Here is an 11,540-nt window from a genome sequence, read left to right on the forward strand (position 1 = left end):
TCATTAGAATGTACTTGTCTAGTAGGTGGGAAAACTTAGCAGATATCGAAATTCAACTACTCATAAGTAATAAGGTGTGTAATAAAAATATAAAAATCAGTTGGTGTACATATAATCAATAACAGTTAGGAGATAGAAGAAGAAGGTTTGAGCAGCAGTAATCTGTCAGCATCCAGGCCCTGTTGACCTCTTGGGAAAGCTGTCAGCCCCCATGGCCAGTGGTTTCTCATCCTTGAAAAGTCTTCAGTCTCCTTGGTGGATGGAGGGCAGTGTCAGTGACAGATATCCATTTATGGTTAGGCCTCTAATAAGGTAACATCCTTTTTAACACATTGGAGAGAGTCTTTAATTAATGTGTTTCAATGAACAAAATCTCCAGGTTGTAAGTTTTGGTCCTTGAAGTCTTTGTCTCTTGGGATTACTGTGAAATGAATGTCACTAATGTATCATTGGCTCTAACCTTCCTAGTGAGTCATGGATAGTAATGTAGAATGTCTGCTTTTAGTTTTCCTTATATTTGAAAAACAAAATGACTTAAAAATCAGCAGTATTTTAAACAGAGTCATAACAATAATACCCATCATCTCTTCATTTAGTTCCCTACCCATTTTGTTGTTTATCCTGTTATTTGCTAGTATTTCTGTGAATTCAGTCATTCCTTAGAGTTCTAAACTTCTTCATTCAGTTCAGAGATGTGACCTGCGTAGAAACCTGTTACTTAGAGTAAGTCAAGCCCTGACCGGTTTGGCTCAGTGGGTGGAGCTTAGACCTGAGGACTCAAGGGTCCCAGGTTCAATTCAGGTCAAGGGCATGTACCTTGGTTGCAGGCACATTTCCAGTAGGGATTGTGCCAGAGGCAGCTGATCGATGTTTCTCTCTCATCAATAAAATATATGAAAAGAATAAAAAAATAGAGTAAGTCAAGAGTCCTTTTCATGAATTTTTCTAAAGATGTAACATATTTGAAAATGCAGTAAAGTAAAACAATATCTATGAATGACAAAACAAAGTGGTATGGTTATAGTTTTGATTGCAATGCAATTGATGAAAAACTGCCTTTTTGGTAAAATATAACATTTCAAGGCAATAATTTTTGGATAACAACAATTACTGTAAAATTACAGAGAACGATATGAAAATATATAAGTATATGTATATATTTGGATTCAATGCATAATTTCAATATAAAAGGAACAGAAAGCATGTAAGATTTTAAAACATTGTCCATGGCTTCTTGTATTGAGAATTGGATATAATTCATAAACTTCCAATGTTTGTGCCACAAATACCCAGAGTCGAACTGCCAGACACCCTCACAGGGAACCATCCTCTTGGCTGGCCTGGTGTCGCTGACACCAAGACCACTGTTACACCAGAGTGTTTCCTATTTGAAATTTTCTTGAATCTTTGTACGTTCCTTCCTAGGGCAGGTTGAAATCTTTAGAACATCCATTTTAATAAAAATACAGGTACACAAATAGCACAGTTATTTATATTTTTTAATTTTTTAAAGCTTCTCAGGTAATTTCAAGCATATTAAGTAGTCCTAAATTAGTTAAAAACGTTTCTCTAATAAGGAGAGAGAATAAATCCTTGAGGTACTCCAGGGCCCATTGGAATTGACTCAAAGTCATCTCCTGTTTTAAAAGTCTCTTACAATAGAAACTTTGGGAAGGTTGCAAATATACTTGTGCAAAAGATTATACCATGGACTTTTTGTAAATCTACGTAAAGCAAACACAGACTTAGGGTAACTAACTCTAAAAGATATTAATCATACTTGCAAGCAGTTGTAATATTAAGTATTTTGTCCAGACTACAGAATTCTCCTTAATTTACATAAGCATTTAATCTTTGTAAGCCAATAAAAGATTATATCCCAGTAATGTCATATGGAGGCTGACAATTCACCACACATAACACACAGATGAACACATATCACACAAAGACTATACACACAATTTGAATTATTTTTTTGGTAGAGAAATAAAAGAATATTTTTATATAAAACTTTCACAAAATTGTATAGCCTATACCCCCTTTTACAAACCTTTCCTCAACTTTTACAAACCTTCTTACCCATTCAGAAATAACTATCCTTAGAGAAACTTACATGTGACCTTTTCCTTCAAATATGACTCTCCATACCTCAAGCCTTCTATTGTCATAACTGTATAATTTCTTCCAACTTAACTGGAACTTTTAACTGGTAGGAGCATTAATTTCCAATCATAAGCACACAGGTGAACAAACAGCATTCCTTAGATTGACATTGATGAACATATTTTAATCAAACTCTTACTTTCAAAAAACACACCTTCAGCAAAGCAAAAAACATTACATCAACAGCTCCAAATCCATTTTACAGACCTTCTGCAATTGAAAAAACCCCAAAAGCAGTGAACTTCAGACTTGTCTAGCGATCAATGTGTCAGTATTCACGTTATTTCAAAATGTGTAGATATTTAATAACTTTCATTAAAACTTACTAAGTTAGAAAGATATAGTGGAAAAAGCTAAAGAGATTTGTGTAGGTGGGTAAGGTATTGTTTTTTCTATTGGGATAAGTCATATCTTCCAGAGATCTGTATTTTTAAAAATGACCTAGATAAGACGTCTTGGTGAACTCAGGTATTTTCACTTCAAAGGTTCTGGGACTTTGGTTGCATGAAGCCAATTACCAGTAAGACTCCAAAATGAATAGGGGACGTTTGGGGAAGGTAAAAGGACTTGGTGGGCTTTGAATTGTTTCTGGAGCAAAACCTATGGCACCTTGAAAACTTCATTTGTAAAACAAGGATAGTCATTTTCAATACCTCAGGAACTGGGTTGACCCCCCACAAATGTTAGCAAGGGATTGACAAATTCATTCACCCATTTTTGGATGATTTCTTTCTATTTGGGAATATTTTTCTAGTTTCCAGAAAGCTCACAACTCTGAGAGGTATAAAGACTTTCAGGTGTATGAAACCGCTGTCTGTCTCCCCTGGGAATGGCAACACAGGTCCCAGGTACAAGATAGTCTTAAAGTTAATGGTGCCGAAGCCTCTCTATTACCCACTTTATATTGCAACCAGGTAATTGGTGTTAACAAAAGAAGATTGACTTCATTTTTGAGGCACTCAGGGTCAAGTTACTCCCATTTGGTGAATATGTACCCCAAAAGAGAATTCTCACTTCACTGTGGGCTGGTCCCCCATCTTTAGGCAGACATATGAGCAAGCCTAGTGTTAGAGGCATGTCTGCATGTCTCTGGGCTGTTTGGGGCCATTCTGAGTAGGGTGGGTACCCTGTTCAGCCATCTCTCAGGGTCTTGTGGAAGATAATACTGAAGAAGAGATGATTAGCAAACATTCGGTCAGTCTCAAGCTTAGTTTCCTCCTGGAAGGTTCCTTTAAAATCATTACTTTCCCTTTTGGTTCAGTATCTGGTTCATTTATTCTAAGTATATATATTACTATTCTGGAGAAAGCATATGTCAGCATCACTGATTTCATTAAACAGTAAAAAAACCCCACTCACTAAACAGGGGAATTGGGGAAGATTTGATAAGCAAACCATATATATTCTCATAACATTCCCTAGTTGGAAGGAAACAGGTTTTGATTAAAAAACAGACATTTGTAGGAAAGCTTTATTCCGATGGTGAAAGCAATTAATTGGTTGTGGTTAAAAACAAATAAAATAGCCTCAATATATACAGGGTACTTAGTGGCTTCTCCCCCTCCCCCTTTTTTAAAATAGATTTTTTATTGATTTCAGAGAGGAAGGGAAAGGGAGAGAGAGAAACATCAATGATGAGAGAGAATCTCCAATTGGCTGCCTTCTGCACGCCCCCTAATGGGGATCAAGCCTGCAACCTGGGCATGTGCTCTTGACCAGAATCAAACCTGGGACCCTTCAGTCTGCAGGCGACACTCTCTCTCCTTAGCCAAACTGGCTAGGGCAATGGCTTCCCTTTTAATGATCATTTAAAATTCTCCCAAAGTATCAGTGGGAAGGAAAAACAAGCTTGGAGCAGCCCTAGGCATGTTTCTGTTTGTATCCTTTTTCTAAATCCTGTTTCAGTTTCCTATTTCCCTAAAGTGTGGAGGCTTCTCTATAGGAGTTTTCTATAAACCTTATAACCTATAAACCTTCTCTTGCTTTTGCTCCCAGAAACCAGGAGTATATTAATTGCAATAGGTTAAAATAGCCAGGATTACATGTTCCATCAGTTAAATTTCTCTGTGAACCAATCAGGTCCATAGAGAAAATGGAGTATGATTGCTGATTCCTCTCTGGCTGAGAGCAGCTTTTCTCCAAAGGGAGTTGGCAGAATTCCTAATCTCATTTTCCCTTAAGTCAGTAGGGAGGGGCAGTGGAGGGGACAGAAGGGGAAGAAAGAAGGGAAGGGAAGGAACACATCTGGACAAGGAAGCTCAGAGAGCAAAAGATATAGGGGACGTGCTATAGAAGGGGGAGGAAGGGGTGTTAGCATGTATTAGCTTCAGGAGAGTTTGAAGATAATCTCTGAAATTTCTTGTTCATTTATTTTTTAAAGAGAATTTGCCTGTGCTTCTCCTGAGAAGTTTCTAATTTCCAAATCAAGATGTGCATCCTATGCACTCAATCAGTTCAATTTTCAGGCCGCCATTGTTATAGTTATTTGTTTCTTTTGTTTTATTTTGCCTGTGAAAAATTAATTTAGGCACCCAAAGAAAACTGTATATTGGCCATTTCTCAGTTGATATTTTGTAGTTAAATCTTCCTACATTTACCCTTCTGTAAAGCACTTGCAAGTCAAGGCTTCCTATCAGGAATATTAATGAGGGCTGGGGCCTGGGAGTTCCCAGCCATGGAGGCACAACTTCCCATGTTAATTATAGGTGTGCTTGTTGCTGTTGTTTTTATTGTTTGGTATCTGCAGAGTCTCAGCACAGTTTCTAGGAGTGTTATGTAGTGGGTTAAAGTTTGTTGCTTTATGGGTTGAGCTGCAAGTTGCTCACTCACCTAGAGTCTCATTCAACCTTCTTATGTGCCTCAGTTTCTCTCCTTGCTGACTACAACCACCAGAAGGGCTACCAGCAGAGGTGGACTAAACCTCATTAGTGCTCCCCCTGAAGAGCCAGTTAGTTTAATTGCAGTTGTGTGGGAATTTCCTTATGGGGCTCCTGCATGTCATGAGGAATGACCTCTGACACATCCGCAAAGATCCTCAGTTGTCTAAGAACATCTGAGATTCATGCAGGAAGGAGGATGTGCCCCTGTATCTTCTGAGCTGAACAAGATCAGCTCTCACTTAAACACCTAAGGTGTTTGCCCAGACTCGCAAAAGGCAAATCCTATAGAAAAGCAAGGGGGAAAATCCAGTACCATTTTCCCGCCTGTCTCTCCATAGCCTGGCATCTATCAACTTTAACCTATGTTCCAACAAGAGTATTACAAAATATGGCTCCAATAAAGTCAGCAACACAAGCAAGGGAAGGTCCTGAATCCAACAGACAAGTGTCACAAGTTCACCGGCAGGCAGGGAACTGGTGCGTCAATGGACCCTTTGCTGGATGACAGCACCGGGTGTAGGTGTGCAGGGTGGTGCTGGGTGAGATTTTCTGGGATCCTGCTGGATTGTGCCAAGTAAATGTCCATGTAAGAAGCATTCAAAACTGTGAACAATTGTTGAGATTTTATCTGAGCCAAATGGTCATTTGCCTTGAATCAAAACCTCAATGGATTGAAATAATGCTCTGGAGAATGGCAGTTGTCACCTTATTTTAAATATTACGGTCAGAAGTGGCGCTGTATGTGAGTTGCATGAAATCCATTGGTGATAGATTGGATGAAAAGTGAAATGACAGACACACACTTCTTTCCCATAGGGGGATATAGGACAGAACAGCCAACAATGAACTCAATAACAGTGAGGGGATTTGTGGTCTCCACAGAGCACAGAGTACCCAAAAAAAGGGAAAATTCCTTTGACGTTCCAAAGCTATGTTCTTGTAGATTCCAAAAGACAGTAGACAGTCTCAGTTAAGGTAAATAATGACCTCTTTTGCAGAAGATTCCAACCTAGGACCCAGCGACCCACCGTAAACAGCTTTTAGTTAAAACGTTTTAATTTCAAAGCATCTTTGTGATAACTTTAGGTCTCTGAGGTTAAAAGACCATCACCCAGGCCTTCCCTGACCTAATCACAGATTAGCGAGTGGCCGCTTTTTGTGTGGCCACACTCTCCTTTGATCACTCATGCCCCACTTCTTGCCACCAATCATGTCCCTCCTCTGTCCCACCACAGGAGAAAAAACCAGCAACCCTGAGTAGGAAAAGGTCCAGTAGGGTGCCAGCAGCTGCAGCTTCCTCACGAACTGTGGGCCTGGCCAGCACGTCCACGGTGCTCAAAACACTGGTCCCCCAGAACCTGTTCGATACCTGGGAGGTGGACGGCTCCAGCCCCAGCTGCGTGCCCAGGTGGTGTAGTCTCACTGTAACGAAGCTAGTGATCTTCAAGAAGCTGGCCAAGGACCTCCACTCCGTGGTAATTTCCGTGAGGATGCGGGACTCCAAGGGCATCCTGAGGTCCCAAGAGATTGTGCTGCCCCGCAGTAGACCAGTGCAGACCAACCTGGCGCTCACCTTCTCCCTGCAGTACAACCACTTCCTCAAGGGAGAAGGTAACAAGCTCCTGATCATGCTGGAGCAGAGGAAATGCTCTAAGAACAGAAATGTCCTGGGCTACGAGACACTGGCCTCTGGCGCCATCCACATGGCTGACGTCATGCAGCGGAACCCCAGGTGTGGCCAGATGGTGAGCCTCTTTCGCAGCATCAAGGAATCCTCCACTGCGGTGGCCGAGATCTGGATCTCCTCCCTGTGCAGTGAGCCCATCGAACACGAGGACAGTGCCATGCAGGTCAGCCCTAAGGCCAAGTCGGCAGGGAACTACGAGGGGCAGGATGAGCTGCAGGCCAGCGGCAGGGGAAAGCACAGACAGGACCTGCACAAGGATGCCTTGGAGAAGGGGGAACCAAAGAAGCAGCGGCCATCCATAGGAGGAAACCTGAAGCTGAAAGTCCTGGCACTGTTTCACAGGTCCAAAGTGTCAGAGAGGGACCTTCAGTCTGATATGATGGGGAAACGCAGGAAAAGTGACCCATACCTGGAGGAGGATGAGAGCGTCCTCAGCACCCCCAGGCCCAAGCTCAGGCCATACTGGGATGGCCTGTCAGACTCCAGTTTGCAGACAGAGATGTGGAGCAGCCACAGTGACAGGACCCAAACAGAGCCTCTGAGTCTGCCCCACATGCCCGAGAATTCGTGGGCCCTGGGAGGCAAGCAGCCAAGTGAGACGGACAATGGATTTGTGGCCCACAGCACACCCAGCAGCAAGGTGGACAATATCCAGATCTCCTCCCTGTCCATGCCGCCCATCGACCAGGAGGACAGCGCCAGGCAAGCCAGTCCCGAGACTGAGTCCTCGGACAACTACTCTGAGTGCATGTGTGAGAGCTTCTTCTCACAGCTGGAGGCCAGCTACCACACCGCTGACCAGGAGGAGGGTGACTGTCTTGAGGGGACTCTCATATTCACAAGGAGCACCCTGACCACACAACAGAACTACCACCAGAAAGTCCTGTTATGGATGCGCACAGTCCAAGGTTCGGAGGAGGTCCTGGACCCTGAGCAGGACCATGGGGAGCATGTCCCAGAGGTGGAGGAGGACCTGGACCTCCTGTATGACATGCTGCCGAACCCCAGTGACAGTGGCACAGACACTGAGGACGATGGCAGCGTCCTCAGCACCCCCATACCTAAGCTTCGGCCATACTTTGAAGGCCTGTCTAGCGGCCCAGACATGAAGGACAATCACAGTGTCCTCAGCAGCTCCAATCCCAAGCTCAGGCCATACATGGAAGGCCTGTCAGACTCCAGCTTGCCGATGGAGATGCGGGGCCTCCACAGCACCAGGATCCAAAAGGAGCCTCTGAGTCTGGCCCACCTGCCTGAGAACGCGAGGGCCCTGGGAGGCAAGCAGACAAGCTACAGTGACTCCCAACTTGTGGCCTACAGCATACCCACCACTAAGATTCGAATGGCCTCCCTGTCCCGCCAGCATATCGATCAGGAGGCCACTGCCATGCCGGCCAGTACTAAGGCCCAAACCTCGCATAACGACCTCGCCAGCACATCTGAGAGCTGCTTCATTGAGCAGCCGGCCAGCCCCAATGCCATCCAAAGGCAGTCCCAGGAGAATAACTTGGACAAAGGGAATCTCATAGTAAGAAGGAAGTGCATGAACAGGCAATACAATTACCACCAGGAAGCCGTGGCATCTATGCTCAGGGCCCAAGTGTCGGAGAAGGTCATATCCTCAGAACAGGCCCTTGTGAGGCATGTCCCCAAAGTGGAGAAGGCTCTGCACCGTCGGTATGATATTGTGCTGAGCTCTAGTGACAGTAGCCTAGACACGGAGGACGATATCAGTGTCCCCAGCACCCCAAAGCCCAAACTCAGGCGATACTTTGACAGCATGTCAAGCGATAGTAGCTCTGACTCAATGGCCCACACAATTCGCTCCCCTGGGAAGCAGCTGGCACAGCTGGAGGACAACCGGGAGGCAGGGTCCTCCGCCCAGCATTGGTTCACCAAGAAGCTGCCATCCATAGTGCGCTTCACCAAGTCTCTGGTCCTGCCCTCCAGCAGGTCCAAGAGGAAGCAGGCTGGCCACAGGGGCTGCGACACAGCCCTGAATGAGTGGGTCAACAGAATGGGCAACGAGAGCCCATACCCACAGAGCCAGTGGCAGATCCCCAGGAAGCCCATCCGTGACCAGCTCCACAACATCCTCATTTGCCAGGACAAGATGCCCGAGAACATCATCCTGGTCAACACCTGCACCTGGCAGGGCCAGTTACTTTCGGACATCCTGCAGGGGCACACGCTGCCCGTGGTGTGCACTTGCTCCACAGATGACGTCCAGGAGGCCTTCAGCATCATCGTCTCACACATGCAGAGATACTGCAACTGCGATTCCCAGGCCCTGACGCCTGTGAAGATGGCGGTGGCAGGGGCACAGCCCTACTTCAACGCTGTGCTGCGGGTCTTCGTGAGGCAGCTGTCCCAGCAGCCACCCCAATGGCTAGACTACATGCGCTTCCTGGTCATCCCGCTGGGTCCCCACCCCTTGGCCAGCTACCTGGGCTCCATGGACTGCCGCTACAACAACTTCTTCCAGGACCTGTACTGGCGGGACATGTTCAACAACCTGGAGTCTGAGAACACCTTGCAGGACACACAGGACGTTGTGTCGAGAATCTCTGAGTACGTTGCAGGGGCCAACTGTGTCTACCTGCTGCCCATTGCTCAGGCCATTCTCATGTCTAAGCAGCAGCGCCCCAATGAAAAGTCCACACAGCTCATCCCCTTTGTGGGCGCAGTGAAGGTTGGAAGAGTGGAACCATCTGCAGCCATGTCAGGAGGCTCAGATGATGTAGTCACCTCATGCTCTGGTGAGCTTCTGTCCCCTACCTGGAAGGCCTCACCCAACACACTCTCCCCAGCATCAATGAGTGGGAGCCTGTCCTCCACCAGTCAGAGTGTCCATGCACAGATGATGAAGCTGCAGGTGGATTACTGGACAGCAGTCCAGCCAATAGATACGAAGAGAGTCGCAGAGAAGAAACAGCTGCCTACCACCAAAAACACACTCAAGTGCTTCTTCCAGTCTGTCCAGGTCAGCAGGCTGCCCCGCAGTGGTGAGGGCACAGAAACACCTGCCTTGTCCATGACTGTGGTCACCAAGGACAGAAAAAAGAAGGCGCCCAAGAAAACCACGGACGAGGATGTGGAGTCCCAAAGCCAGTGCATCCAGGGCATTGGCCGCCTGGTTTGCAGGGCCAAGCACCAGCAGAGCATGCTGCCAGTTGTCATCGATGGCGTGGAGTGGAATGACGTGGCGTTTTTCCAGTTGTCAGCCCAGTGGTCCTCCCACGTCAAGCACTTCCCCATCTGCATCTTCGGACACAACAATCCCACCTTCTAGCCCTGCCCCTCCCCCTGCCCTTCACTCTGCCTTGGCCAAGACCAGAAGGACCCAGCTGCTTTTCTGTGAACAGTTCAGTTTACTCCAGACACAGACCCTGGGAACCCAAAGAGAATGTGCTCACAGCCTGGAACCTAAGGGGGTGCCCCTCACTGGGAGCTCCTCAATGCTCTGTTCAGTAACCAGACGCTGTGGCGGGTGGGACTCAGGAGGGCAGTTTTGAGCTGGAGCATCATGGAAGATGTGTTTTGGCCTCCGGATGCCCAACATTCTCAGTGAGAAGGGTTCTGGCCTTGAAGACCTGCCCTTCCAGGAAGCCAGGACTCTGCTTCCCTGGGAGACAGCTCCAACCTGTGCCCAGACTCAGAGGTTGGCAGCCAGAGGTCAAGGGCTAGCCTCTGATGGCAGTATTCTGAGCAGAACTTGGAGTCCAGTCAGCCCAGCCCTGGGAAACAGCTGCCGGACAGCCAACTGGTCTAGCACCACCTACTCAGGGTTACCAGTGAACTTCAGCCTCACAGGCAGAAAGAGAAAAGGCCTGTATGGTGCGCATCGCCCTAGCACACTGGCTAGACAAAGTGGTCGATCACCTGAGGAGGGAACCCACCTTCGTTCCTGTTACTGCAGAACATTTGTTACCACCCAGCAGCTGTGGAACCAATTATTTACCAGGTGAGCCCCTCCCCCTCCAGAGCACATGCTCACCAGGCCACCTGTTGGCTGTTTGCCTTCAGGTCACTGCAACTCTCTGAGTGTTTGTTCCTCTGAAACCTCGGAGAAGCAGGGAGCAGGCTCATAGGGTTATTGTAGGGACTCGCTGGGTTCCTCCCCGGTAAGTGTTCTCTGGGAGCCTAGGCAGTGGAGAGGTCTGCTGCAGGGGCTGTGATTGAACCAACTGGTCATTTTCTCTTTCTGTTGAAGAAGCCACTGCCAAATTGTGATTCTCTTTGGGGCCTTGGGTTTAGCTCTTTTCTAATATTACAAAGAGATTGGAGATACTATTAGGGGTCTCTGTCCCAGGTGAATCCAGATTAGAGATGCCAGGGGTGAGCAGTGGGGCCCAGGGTCACCCAGCAATCTGAGATGGGGCTGGTTTGGGCTCATTCAATCAGCACGTATATTAGAAGCCCTGCCAGGTACAGAAATGTTTCTAGGCACTGACCATAACCCACTGCTCAGAGCAGACCCCAAGCCTGCACTCCAGAGCTTCCTTCTGGGGGGGAGCGATTCAGTCCCACTAGGCTGCACAGGCTCATAGTGTCCACAGAACACCTGATGTGACGTCCTCCTGGCCTCCTCTCCCTATGGCTGCATCTTCGCGTATTGTGAAGAGGATGGTAAACCTCTGTTCAGCAGAAAACGTGAGTCAGTTTTGGATCCGATCCATGAGGGGAGTATGGAGACTGTGAATTCAAGGTGTTGGCAAAACCATGGATCCCACTCATGGTGGGATTTCTGCAAGAGGCAGAGGTCGGAGGGCTTCCCTAGAAAAAAGGATATGAGTCAGAGAGCTGTGCAA

The sequence above is a fragment of the Myotis nattereri genome, assembly GCF_964212035.1.
Source record: "Myotis nattereri genome assembly, chromosome: 16".
Classification (NCBI taxonomy): Eukaryota; Metazoa; Chordata; class Mammalia; order Chiroptera; family Vespertilionidae; genus Myotis; species Myotis nattereri.